The following is a 13,852-nucleotide window of genomic DNA, read 5'->3' as shown; positions in this document are numbered from 1 at the left end:
AACACAAAGGTATTAAAGCTCTGTGTGAACCTTTCCTGTCCATTGTTTGGAACATGTCTGTATGCACAGAACCTCTCTAATCTCCAAGTGTTTTAATAGAGATGCCTCTTCATCAAAATAACAAGATGTTCACTTTTCTGAGTGGAGGACAGTTAATAACATCAAGGAGCTGGACCTCTGCGTTGGTGCCTAGTTAACAAATGAATAAAAGACATTGTGCTGCTCTAGGGCAACTGAGAAGAATCTCTGCTAATCTTCAGAGAAATTGCAACTTGTAGGAAAGCAGCCCATGCTGAAAAAGCACCACCCATTGACTGAGCCATTTCAGGTTTGGGCAGACAACTGAACAGTGGTGAGAAGGCATGAAAAAATTCAAGATGCTCCTATTTCTAGTGTTACTACAACTATTAATGTTATGTTTTAAAGCTTTCCCTATTTGTACACTTTCTGTGCTTTTGACACGCTCCATCAGCTGAGCTACAACACTGCTGAAAAGTCCTCTTCACATCCCAGCCCCAACCTGTGCCTGCCATGGTAGTTCTAACTCAGTTCTCCTTTACTGCTGACTACAGAATTATTCTCCCAGTACTGCCACTCCTCACAGATGTCTTTGTTTAACTTGAATATTCCTTAGCATCTGTCAGCATTTTCCTCTAAATTCCTGCTAAATGCACTTTACTTCTCTAAGCCTCATCAGCTATTGCTCTAAATGCATCCTTCAAGAGAAAAAAAATCTCCACCTGTCTTTAATGTGTGTATCCATAAAAGTAGGATTAGAAATCTGCACTCCTCTGTTAAACAAACTCCTTTCTGCCTCCACTTACTCAGGCATAAAATGGCTATAATATTTACTACGATATCTCAAAGAATAGTTAAAAAGCTTGATGCTATTAATTCAATGCTAGTGATTCTGGCTTGCTACAGGGAATATATAAACCTCTGCATGCCAGGTCGATATATATTTCTGAGATTTATAGTTTATGGTTTTTAGTCATTAGTATAACATTATTTGCAAGGTTAATACCCCAGTCCTATGGAGCAGAAGGTAGTATCTCCATTATAGTCAAGATTATATTCTTATATTCTAGCTATTCCTTTTAAGTAAGTCTGCAACATTTATCTTCTGCTTTAGGGCAGTATTATTTTTAATAAATATGTACTGCCAGTAAGGTTTAGTTTATTTAGAAGCCCATTGTTTTAAAGAACTTCTCTGGAACAAAATTAATCTCTTTTTTTTTTTTTTTTTTTTTTTTTTTTTTTTTTTTTTTTTTAATATAATACATAGTACAGAATCTTTTTCTTACAACTGCTTTAGCAATGCTTTTTCCTTAGGTCTGTATATTATAGAAATATTTTCAAAGAAAAGAAAAAAATAAAAATAAAACAAAGCAAAGACTCAGTAACCTGCAGAAGTACACAGAATGCTATTGCAACATAAAGCCAAGAAATACTATTTCTAAAATTACAGACTTGAAGTTGTCCCCTAAAAAAAATTATAACTAACTTCCAAGTTTGATTGTGCAGTCTATATTTACTGTCACATTACCAAATGAGGCTCTCTGCTGTCTCTCTAAAGGAAAGAGGGTTGCATTTAGCTGTGCTAATCTTCTGCAGGAATTACTCAGCTCTGAACATGGCATGACTGTCAGCCATTTCCAGCACTAATTGGACTCAAGTATGGTACGACCTAATTTTTCAGCATATACCGCAGAGTTTTGAGACTCCTAAATGCTTCAGCCTTTTGAGAGTTTTGTTGTTTTCTATTAGTTACAACTTTGCTGTATCCAACTGCCAGCAGAGGGAGAAAACGCAGTATGAAGCACAGAACATAATACAACACACCATCCCTCATCCACACTACTGAAATAAATATGATGCGGTTTCAACCATTTCTTTTCTAGGACAGGGTACACTCATTCTAAGTTCCCCAGTATAAAAGTAATCTGATTAATTTCGGGGTTTTTTATCTCCCTCCTGTCTTTTTTTTTTTTTTTTGCTGTCTCCCCTTTTGCCTTTCATTCCATGCAGGCGGAATCTTTATGAGATGTATAAATAGTCAAAGAATTATGCACAGGGCTTTATTATGAAACTAGAAATCATTTCATTGACATTAATGGGAAAGTCTGTCTTTTGGAGAGCTCCACATTTCTAGAAGCCATTTCCTGTTCTCAAGGTCCCTTAATGCAGTGAACCAGGGCAAGATGGGAATTGCTTTACCTCTCTTATGCTTCAAAGACATGTGTACACGAGATGGGCTGCTGAAGGGCTACAATTTTTTTAAATACTAGCAGTTAGTCTTCTATATAGACTGGCTTCTGTTTAAGTTAAGAATTACCTGAGCTTATTGGCACACAAGTAGTTATTTTCGTCAGAGGTGAAAATAACTTCCCCCTAAGGCTGCCCTCCCCACATCTGGGCAAGCACATACAGACACAAGGCTATATAATACACTTTTTAAATAAAGTGCTTTCTTATTCCTTCCTTAGGCATAAAACCTGTTAGCTGTAACAGAGACAAAGGGCAGACAGCTCTTGCTGCTGCCTCATTGCCTCCTAGCTTCTGGCACTGAGAGGCTTGACTGGCTAGGTTAGGCTGTCTCAGTCCTCATTACATGGATCCTCATGCTGCAGGTGAGGACACAATTGTGACTGACAATTCAAATGCTTTCTGCTCAGGGTTCCCATTCCCACCTACTGCCTGGAGCATGCCCCACCTGCTTTTAATAAGGTGCTGGGGATGCATTGGTATAGCCAAAGGGTAGAGGTCCCAGGCATAAATTACTTTCTTATTGCTCTCATATTCCTAAAGTCTGCCCTTTAGGTCACTCTGCTCTTACACACACAGATGATCATGGACCTAATAGCAACTGATGGCAGTGCTAAATCATTTGACACTTCTAGCTATCTACAGGTGTCCATGAATCATCTGGTGTTTGGAGAATTTCTGTTCCAAGGTTAAATTAAAGCAAGATCTGCAGGGTGATTGACGACCAAAAAACATTAGATGCTCACTGTATCAACAGTCTCATCCATAACAAACTCATTAGAAAAGGGATAAACCCCAAGTGAGATCCTTGCTCTTCTACCAGTTGGAGGTGTTTGGCTCTGAGACTCCTATAAACAGACCTCAGTTTCTGTTTCTGCTAGATTGGATTCTTTGAAATAGAAACGGGGACAAGCCCCTCTCTTCCTACTTATGTCTCACTAGGTTAGAAGGGACATCAGAAACTTAAAAGGACAGCAGTTTAAGAGGGCAAAGGTGGTCTTGAATGGGGTCTCAAACAGGGAACAAGAGGCAGTGGTTCAAATAATAATAATATGGCACAGGGGAGAAAAGCTCTACAATACATAGAGAAATAGGGGAGTCCAAGACTTAAAATTTGTATCATGTGAGGGATAATATAATAAATAAAGCTTTCTACCATCAAAGGCCATTGGAATTATGCAGACCCCACCTTCACAGGAGTACTGACAGAGGAAAAGGTTATCCATAATATCAGAGGAGGGCTGTTCCTGAGGCATAGCAACTGCAGCAAGAAACTGAACACTCAGTCAAGGGAAAATGGGCTATAATAGATTTAGGATGGAACAAGAGGCTTGCTGACAAGGCCACAGAGGAGAGATGCCAGCTGGCTCATGTCCTGTTAAATGAGAAGTGCGTATGAAAAATGTCCTGAAGTGTCTGTCCTGTCTAGCCTGGCAGAGCTGAACACCACAAGGCTTAGGGCTATTCTGCACCTCCTCCACAAAGTGCTAGAGCTGAACAGACAACTAAAGCACAGTCTTCTTCTGAGCAAGGTCTGTTTTGGGATGTGGTTTGTGTGTTGTAGGACAATTGCAGTCAGTTGCCTTCCCTGCACAGAGCTAAGGATATAGGCCGTATGTGTTACCAGGACTTAACAGTCAAAATATCTTCATCCATGGGGTATATGGTAACCTCAGCAGTATATTTAGGCCAACAGTTAGACAAGTACAAGTTTGATCTTATGCAAACCTATAGAGTATTACAAAGTGATATGTGAACAATACAGAGGATCAATAATAGTACAATCAGCATATATGTGTGTTGCCTCTTCCAAAAAAGCTGTGAAAAGAAAAAATTTACCACCTATCTCTGGAGCAGGGATGCAGGAGCTCCACTATTTTAAAACTACATTAATCTGACAATTGGAACTCGACACACAGCAGTAGGCAATAAACTTCAAGGACCAGGCTGGTGCTGCTAGGAGAATGGTGCAGCTGGCTAAGCAATTTTTATCTGCATGTAAATTCTGCTGATTTAACCATAACTTTCTTCAGGGATTTCTATAGGATCTAGATTTTTCTTCCGTCAGAAGGACTTACCTACATTTGATACATAGATAACTTAAAAAACCCTTTGCTTCCTCATTGTTTCTTCAGTGTGTGCACAGCTTCTGCACTTCAAACACTTGCTATGCAGGCAAGCCTGGTGAATATTCATTATCTCCTAAAAAGATTATTCTTTCCAGAAGCTCAACCCCACCATCTAAGCTAGTACCTAACCAGTAGGTTTGTACCGTACCATTGTGTATGGTCACTCATAACAGCTTTGGAATCCATAATAGTTGTGGTACCCACACAGGCAGGCAACCTATAAAGGAGTGGCTTGGATTTATCAGTGTGTACTCCATAGTTACACTTGTAGAACCCACTGGTCATGGCACCAGTAAAGCTCACACCACTGTATACAATCCCGTGACAGAACATAAGGAAGTTCTCTGCTGCCAAAATGATAGAGTTTTTAGGCATGACTGTTCATTGACAGCTACTGGGCATGCTGTGGTCTCCAAACTGCTCCCAAATCAAAGCTGGCAGGCAGCTCACAGGCTCAGAGAGCAGGCAGTGCTAGCAGGTAGACTTGGAGATTTGTGTTCTACAAAAAAACAGGCCCATGGACTTCAACACAGTCATTGCAGCACAACAAAGGAAAAATCAAGCCCATATTGTGCTACAAATGGCTTGTGCAGGACTGCAGGTGTATTTAATTCAGCATGGGAAGGACTATTTACCCAGATTATTTATTGTTCCTTTTTTTGTAAGGCAGTGGGTTGTTTTCTCTCAAAAAGTCCTGTTTCTTACTCTCATTTGTAATGTGCCAGAGGCAAGTAAAGCACAGCAAATACACAGAAAGCAAAAGCCTAGCAGAATAGTTCATTTTCGACTTAGACTGCTAGTGGCATTTGCTGCTTGTGTCAACTTCTACAAATGGGGCAGGCATAGGGAAATGGGATCCCAGTGGTAAGTCATATGGTATATTTAGAAAGTACTGATACACTTAGAGAAGTATGCAGCCAGTGAATAAAAGTGTTATAGATTGAAACCAGCACATTTCTTAGCATTCACATGCTGCAGAGAAGACAGTAGCCAGTGCTGTCAGGCTTACTGTTATCCATTCCCATCACTGGGAAGAAAGCACAGTGTAATTAAAAGATTGATCTCCTGGATACAATGCTTAATAAAAAGAAAAAACTTGAAAGTAATTCCACATTTTCAGACATCATTCTCTACTTAATTTTGCTTGATTTGCTTGTAGCAACAAATAGCTACAAATACCTAAAAATCAAGCTCAGCTCCATGGACTTGATTCTGTTTCCATTCAGTCCAGTATGAGTCCAGAGTAAATTAACTGAAGTTAATTTAGAAACAAAGCAAGAAAACTATGAATTAGACCTGGTCTACAGAAGGGTTAAAGAAAAAAAAAAGTCCAGCTTTAATTTTCTAGTTCAATCAAGTCAAGGCAAGAACAGTATTGGCAGAAATAGTATATAGAAGTCATTAAACTCAAAGTTCTGTGTATAAATTTATTTTTTTTAAGTCCTGACAGAGTACTTGAATTTGTTGTTTTAGCGGGAACGCAGTTGTGATCCAATAACACTCACTGTTTGGGGATTTTAGTTTTTTCAATACTGTGTTAAATCGCATATGCTGCAGACCAAATTCTCAACTAATTTAAGTAGATGTGACACATTTAACTCTAATGCAACTCCATTAGTTCATAGTACTGCTCAGCACTGACATTTTCATGAAATGTATTAGTACAAGCCAATGCAATTTAACAACACAAGCACAGCAGTGCTCGGTGTGGACTGAACTAGATCTATTTGTTAATGCTAAGACCTGAAAAGACCATTACATTATAGTCTGATCTGCTGAAAAGCAGAGCCCATTCAGCAACCTTAAAACTCTCATTAAAATATATTAGAATTTGGTCCTGGCCATGCACCAGAAATATCACCATTATTAGGAAGGTTAGAATTATGAAACAAGAATGAACTCAGCAGCACTCCATCAATAACCATCCATGTTTGGAGTTCTGGTCTCTTTCCAGCTCTGATTACTTCTCTCTACTAGTGCATTTAAGAAGGGGGAAAACAATTAAAAAATTAAAAAATTTGAAAACACACTCTTTAAGGCCTGTAGACAATTGATTGAAGTACAAGATACAGTAACTAACAGAACAAAAAACTGAAATATACAGAGACTGAAGCGGAAAATTTTGCCTTCCTCACTAATCTACACAGTCAGCACAGACTAAAATTCTCTGTGGGATGAATTTCAAAGATGTTTTGTGTCCACTCATGAGGTAAACTATCTCAGCATTTAATTATTCCATTCCTGTGAAGTGCCTTCTTTGTTCCTTCTCCTTCCTCGTGCCTGGAAAGCTCCCTCTTATGTTGCAATTGAATTAGTTCAACTTCACCTTCCAGCTACTGAACTGTGATATACCTTGTAACAGTTGCTGTCATAGCACTTTCCATGTTTTAGGACTGATTTTCAGCCATGAAGTCCCCTTCTAATGTTGTCATTGAAGAGACTTGTGCATGCAAATTGTTCAAAAGTCAGTGATGAACTGCCAAAGGTTCAGTTTCAGTTTCACAGCATCATATTACACAAGCCTCTTTAAAAACTAACAAATAGTTAAATCTCTGTACATGCCAAATGAGCATGTAGGGAATATTTCATTTTATCATGGTTGAATCTGTCCATTGATTTCACTCCAGAAGTTTCACATCCTCTTTCAATCTCTCTTGGACATTATTCGCTCTATTACCAGTCCTCTTTTCTGAGAAAGTCTGCAAATCACAAGATTATATCACTGTCTAGCATGTCAATAAGAGCACCAGGCTCCAGTTTTCAGGGGAAGCTACCAGTGACCATGTCTCTTGCACTCCTGTGCCTTTCGCTGTGTTATCTGTAGACAAGGTAGATATTAATTTTGCTAACATGTTTGACACCTCTCACATAAGGCAAACTTATTTTAAATTTTAAATCAGAACACAGTTTTATTGTTAAATCAGAATAAATTCAACGATCATATGCCAAACAAGCTTCTAAGATGTACAAAAAAACCTGCCAACCCCTTGCCCCTCCAACCCTCCTCTACCCCAAAAAGAAGAGCCTCTCATCACCATTAATGTTTCCATTGAATAATGGAAACCTGTCTAAAATATAATTCCTGAACATTTGTAAATCCTAGCTTATGGTGCTGGCTGAAGTTTATGAAGGAAAGAAGGGAGCAAAAAGTCATTTGTCTGCGTGGATATCTCTGACCATCCTCCCCACCACTGCAGGGATCAGCTCCCCTTTCCCCATTGGACTGAACCATCTCTCCCTCGGTCATACGGGGTAGGTTCATCCCCTGGGTGTGCTCTGGTAGCAAGCCACACCTGGCTACTGCTGCCCCAGCTAGCTCTCTTTTTATGTTTTTAGCACTCACATCTATCAGTTACCCAATTGCCCCTCAATATTTCCCTGATTTCATTGGCCACCCATGAGGGACCAGCTCACAGTTCACACGCTTGTGGGTACAGGGAGTCACTTTCAGAGACTTCACACCAAATGCAAACAGACATTTTCACATCATCCAAGCCAAGTTCTTCAAAATGGTAAATAATACCCGTTTGCTCCACTCTTCACCAGAAGCGTATGATTTATAGCTAGAAAAATAGAATGATATGGTCTAAAAGTTTCTCTCTTCTGCTTGAAGATTGACAGTTCTCTCTGATGGTAGCTTTGGATGTAGAAAGCTCTCAGGAAAGCAGAAGCATTAAAAATAAATGCAAGATGCTTCATGCACGTTATAACATACTGAACCTTCAGAATAAATTATTTATACCAAAGGTTGGATGTGCCATAATAGCATCCACCCAGCAGCTAAAAAATGTATAGGAAATAGGAGAGCAAACCACAGAGACTAACAGAAAGAATACTGCCAGGAATGGCTGCAAGCCTTGTAGGAAAAATAACATAATGCTTAACTAAAAGTATTCAAAAAGAGAAAAGGTATGATCAATTCACCTGGATTTTGGGTTTTTTTCTCCCCTGATAGTTTATAACAAGAACACAAGGACCAGAGGACTTTTCAGTATTAGAAATCTGGTATATTTCTTTATGCTATATATCTGTATTCCTATGCAAATAAAAAGAGCCATAGTTGCCAAGCCTTCACTTTTTAAAAAGAGGTACAATTTGAGATTTGCCCTGCAATAATAATATTCAAACTCTTTCAGTCAAGTATCTCAGTTCTTACATTTCTTTCAGCATTATATTAATTAGCACCTTCCAGTAGTAATCCAAGATTAGCCTTGGCCAGGATGCTTTCTGAAGGTAGTTGCAACCTTGCTGCAATCAAATCACCTCTTCCAGGATGGGGTTACATGACAGAGAAAAATCCATTGTATAAGGGAGCAGGTAGACCACAAAGTACACACTCCTCAGCTCAGCACAGCACTGTATTTTATCTCCATCATCGCCTTGCCGTTAAGATACAAGATAGAAGTGTTGGAACAAAAATCCATATGCTGATCTGGGGATGCAGATCTTCTCACACTATGGCACAGAAGCAGAAGATGGGAAGTAGTGAGGTAAAATACTAAGAGGAACTTATCCAAATCCCTTCAGTAAATTCTTACATCCCACATTCTTTAATCTCTCTTTTACACCACTGGCAATCAGCTCCCTTCACACCAAGCATTTTGAATTAAGAGTTCAAAAAGATAGTGCAAAGTAATCACTGTATCATATGGTTTTTAAAGTTACCTTTATGTTCTGAGACCTCCCTCCACTACCAGAGAGCTGTTAGGTCAGAACACAACCACACACACCCTGACAAGGAAAACCTTCCAGTGGGAAGCTGCTCCTGTAAGAAGGCAGTCAGAATACTACACTGGCAGTATATGGTATTTCTGTGAAACATTTTCACCTGATGCCATGCTGACAGTGTCAGAGGTTGGGGCTTCATGTTAATATAGTTCTCTCTTCCTTCATGGGGGCTTCCATAACCTCTTTGCTTCAGAGATCATCACAGTGAGGCTGCAGAGGACATACACTGCACCATCCTGACAGCATCTTATGAACGTCATATTTTCTATGACAACCAACAGCACTGCTCCACAGCTGTATGTGACACAGGTATGATGAGCACAGCCAGGTACACCCTTACAGTTGTGTTTCAGTCATAAACTACTATACAGAAGGGAATTGCCCATGCACCATCTCCAGGGCCATCTGCAAGCTATACATCACACTTGGTGAAAGCCCCTGAACTGAGTAACACACAGTTTATTGTCCAAAACTGTCACCTAAATATAACAGAGCAAAAACTAATCGTTTTTACTGCTGTCACGAGGCTGAGCGTGGGAGAAAAGGATGAAGCTGAGGGGCATGCTAACTTTCAATAAAGAACCTAAAACAGTATTTCAGAGTGTTTTTCAGAATGGGCAACAAAGAGGTTGCTCTTGAACTGTGGGTTGCTTTGTAGGCATCAAAGGCACAAGTGTCTACTTAGGATTTTTTTATGGCCTACTTTGGAAATGCGCATATTCCCCAGACCATGGGGCAGTACTCCTCATTTCGGTATTTTATGAAAATACAAAATTAAACAAACACTATCCATTCCCTATATATCCAGCAGCTGGTTCGTCCTTTGTATCTAGCAACTGCCAGTAGTTTCAGCTGAATTTGAAACACATTTAACAAAGCATGAAGCATAGAAACAGACCTATAAAGACAATTCTACAGCAAACAAACTATTCAAACTTACTCTATATTTCTCAGTCAATATATTTGTATACAAAAGTTGGGAGGGGAATTTTAAATTTGTCATTAGAAAGAAAATCCCTTCATGCTATCCTTAGATGCAACTCTCTTATTATCCCCACTGGGAGTTCTGAATAATTCCACTGACATCAAAACTACAATGGTGTAAAAATCATGAAACACGTCAGGACAATTGTATCCAACATCAAAAACAGAATAACAGGATGAATAATGAACAAACTGAGGCAGATCTTTAGCTGGTGTAAAGCAAATTACAGATTTCAGTGTGGCAAGGTTAATTTACTCCCACTGTGGATGCTGGTCCATTGTCAGCAAATCTTGTTTTCTAACACTTACATTAGCAAACCTGTTAGGAACATGGGAACAAATGCAAAAGTAGGTGTAATGATTAATTTGATGAAACTCTGAATTTATTTACTCATTTAAGGCAATATAGTATACCCTATAAATGGACAACATTTAAGTTTTTTAAAAAGCCATTAAAATCACAGTAACTATTGAGCAAATTAAAGGCTCTAGCAATTATTCATCATTTCATTACAATTAAAAACTAATTGAAAGCCTAAGTAAATAACGTCAAGAGTTCTATTCATGATAGCTGGGAAAAAAGGGTTGAACAGCTGATGTTAGAGAGAGACTCTTGTCCTTTTACTAGTGGGGAGGATTATACTACACAATAACTTTTACCATCACCAACATTTATACTGCAGCACTAAACACAAAGATCAAAATGATCAGTTGCAGCAAAGGAATCAGAGCAACAGCATTAATAAAACCACCGAGGCCAGCCATCTTGTGCACCACAGGGAAATCCAGTTCTGCACAGTTGGTGTTTTGAGGCACATATGTGACACAATTAGTATAACAAAATAAGTTTCTCCTTGCTGAAGCATTTACTGCAAATTGAGTCATTAATCTCATTTATAAAACAGGCACGATGGCTAGCAGACCACGATTGGCCGAGGCAATTTCTTCTCATTAGGGTGCGAATAGTTCAGTCGAGTTCACTTAAAATGTGGGTCATTCTAACAATATAAATACTTCAGCCCCGAGCCCCTGCAAGAACTGTTACTATATTCATATGAGCAAGCTGAAGTTCCACTGTGCTGGTGATGCTGTATTGTCAGCACCTGCCCGCACTACACTACAGCCAGGGCAGTGGGCGTGCTGTGGTCATCACTTTGAAGGTAGAGTCAAAGTTCAGAGGGATTCAGGACTAAGTCCATTGTAAGGCTTCATCTTCCAAAAGAGGACACAAGTACACTGAGGCTTCTAAATTCAGAGAGTGATCAAAAAAATCCCCATTGAACTGCTGCCAAAATCCAAACTACCTATGCTCCCAAGATGTCCACCTATACAACAGTTTGCAGTGTTTGTACCTACCTGAAACTGCTTGTTCTGAGTTATTTATGCCTCCTGCCTCTCCTGGCCATATTTCAGAGAAGATGAAATTCTTTTTTCCACAGAAGTTCTCTGTGGCATTGGATCCAGCCTCTTGCCACATATGCAATCTTGTACAGGTCTTGCAGGGTCAGGGACAGCCCATGACAGATAAAGGACTTCCGTCTGTCCTGAAGAAATAGCCTGCACTTTCTGACAGCAAATACAACTCAGTCTCTACATGTGTGAGCAGGTTTCAGTCTTCTTCTTGGATAGGTAATCTAACCCAGCTCTAAAGACACTGCCCTGTTTCATTAGGAACTTCCTTATTATAGTAGACCACATATTGCAGGAATGGAGAGTTACTAAACCTGTAACTTCAAGTCATGAAGGAGATGGCAAATCTCTTGGCTGACTTCAAGCAAAATTCCCTTTTCCCTGGTAAGGGCTTCTCAACACAAAGAAAAGCAATGTAAGGAATCACCTGTATTTCTTGTAGGTCTTTCCTTCAAAGATTTCATTTTAAAACCTTCCTCCTCGGTATGTATAACCACTTGGATGACTCATGTCACATTTACTTCAATTATATCACCTAATGTAATAAAGTGCCACTCATTCAACCAGATGTAGAGAACAGCCCATCGGATCAGCACTAAGAAAATCTACAGCTCATACAGGGAGGAGGAGAAAGAGTCCACCCCCAGCACAGGCTGTTTTGATTGCTTTTAACTTAAAACACACCCTCATGCCACTTAGGAGTTTCAGTCCCCATCCAAGAGCTGTCACATTCAACAGAGTCACTACAGGCTAAGAGATGGATTTGGTCAAATATAGGATCCCTTTCACTTCAAGAATGCAACAAACTCCAAGATGCCATGGCTTCTTTGAGATTCAATAGCCCTTTACTTCCAGAGGGAATCTGCATCATTTAAAGAGTAATCAAGAGCTAGGCAGTAGAAAGATCAAAGTCAGGCCTTCATGTTATCAAGGATAACTCTTTTTTTTTGGTCTGTTTGTTTTTTTTGTTTTGTTTTGTGTTTGGGTTTTTTTGTTTGTTTGTTTGTTTCAGAAAAACTTTTCAAGCCAACCACAAAATCATTTGGCTGATAGGATCATCAGGCTCCAAAACTTCACATTTCAACCAAAGCACCAGGTTTGCAGAGAGGCTTAAAAAACTCCTGCAAAGCAAAGCACAAGGAGGTCCTTCCTGAAGGAGCTGTTCTTACATGTAACAGCTCAGCAAAATTAAGTTACCTATTTACCCAGCTAAAAACGCAGAGGTAAGGCCAGACTGCGTAAGCTTCTTGTCTGCTTCCTGTGAATATGCATACAGATGTCTAAAAATTGATATATAGAACTTCTGGTGCCTTGTTCTAGATTGATTTGTTAGTTTTATAAATGAAAATAAAAATTTAAGGCATTTTTTCACATGAAAGACTTGTGCTCTGCTCAAAAAGGGCTCTTCTCTGAAACAAGGGCTCGCAACAGTAGCTGTAAGTGAAGGAACCTGCTTCTCATACGAAACTCTTTTGGTTAAGTTGCAAGAGTTTGGGGTACAGATAGATGGTCAGATGCAAAGTGCTGTCTATACTCCAGTTGAATGGTGTCCTCTGCCTGTGTGAAGCCACTAGACATTTCTTTGTTTAGTTAATCATAGTACACAATTAATTAAATAGTTCGTTCTGAGAGTTAAAAAACTTTAATATTTTGAATACTATTATTAGAAATTTTCATCTGTCATTGAACTTCCTTGATCACACTAAAGTTGAAAACGCTGCTACCTTCCTTACTACTTCCACCCTAAGATGAGGTCAAAAAAGTGATGAATCTCAGAGAAAAGGATCATATCTTACATTTGCATACCAGTAAGACCCTGAATTTGGGACTTCTGAAAATAGTCCTACAACATTATGAGCAATTGTGGTATCTGAGAGTGGGATTATATTTCCTTTACAATGGTCTTTTTTTGTGACTGAAAGAAGGGCTTTCTCATCTGGTCCTTCACATGGCACTAATTTACACTCTTTTGGCAATCCTCCTGCAACCTTTGGGAAAGAGGGGCCTAACAATCTTAATCCACTGCTGAATATACTGGCAAGAGTTAAGGTGCAGAACTCATTGAAGACCATGAATATTTAGAATTGTAATCCACTGTGGCAAGTGTTTTCAGCTTGATCTTGTATTGCATTTCTAGGCAACGTGCATTTTTTTGTTGCTCAGAGTAAATACAGGGACTCTGAACTATTAACAATCAGAACACTTGCTGCTGTTTGTGAAATATTAGCTGACCTACTTCATTGCAGTTTTAATTAGGTATTACTCCCATGCTGTTCTTGTCCCTGTGGGGATTCTACATTTGGCACTGATATAAGTGTTCCTACAGTATGGCAATT

The 13,852-nt window shown here is 39.2% G+C and overlaps 1 long non-coding RNA gene across 1 annotated transcript; it reads left to right on the top strand.

Annotated features, from left to right (window-relative positions):
* The first annotated feature begins 9,365 nt into the window (after window positions 1-9,365).
* On the top strand, window positions 9,366-12,743 carry LOC114060424. The gene is made up of 3 exons (XR_003571881.1): window positions 9,366-9,431; window positions 11,798-11,900; window positions 12,529-12,743. It is a non-coding gene; the product is annotated as an uncharacterized LOC114060424 (long non-coding RNA).
* The last annotated feature ends 1,109 nt before the right edge of the window (window positions 12,744-13,852 follow it).

Source organism: Empidonax traillii, unplaced genomic scaffold (genome assembly GCF_003031625.1).
Source record: "Empidonax traillii isolate 1590-97213 ecotype Southwest subspecies unplaced genomic scaffold, ASM303162v1 scaffold275:size1536655, whole genome shotgun sequence".
Taxonomy (NCBI): Eukaryota; Metazoa; Chordata; class Aves; order Passeriformes; family Tyrannidae; genus Empidonax; species Empidonax traillii.
The sequence above is the reverse complement of the archived record's forward strand: the minus strand, read 5'-3'. Positions and strand labels throughout refer to the sequence as shown.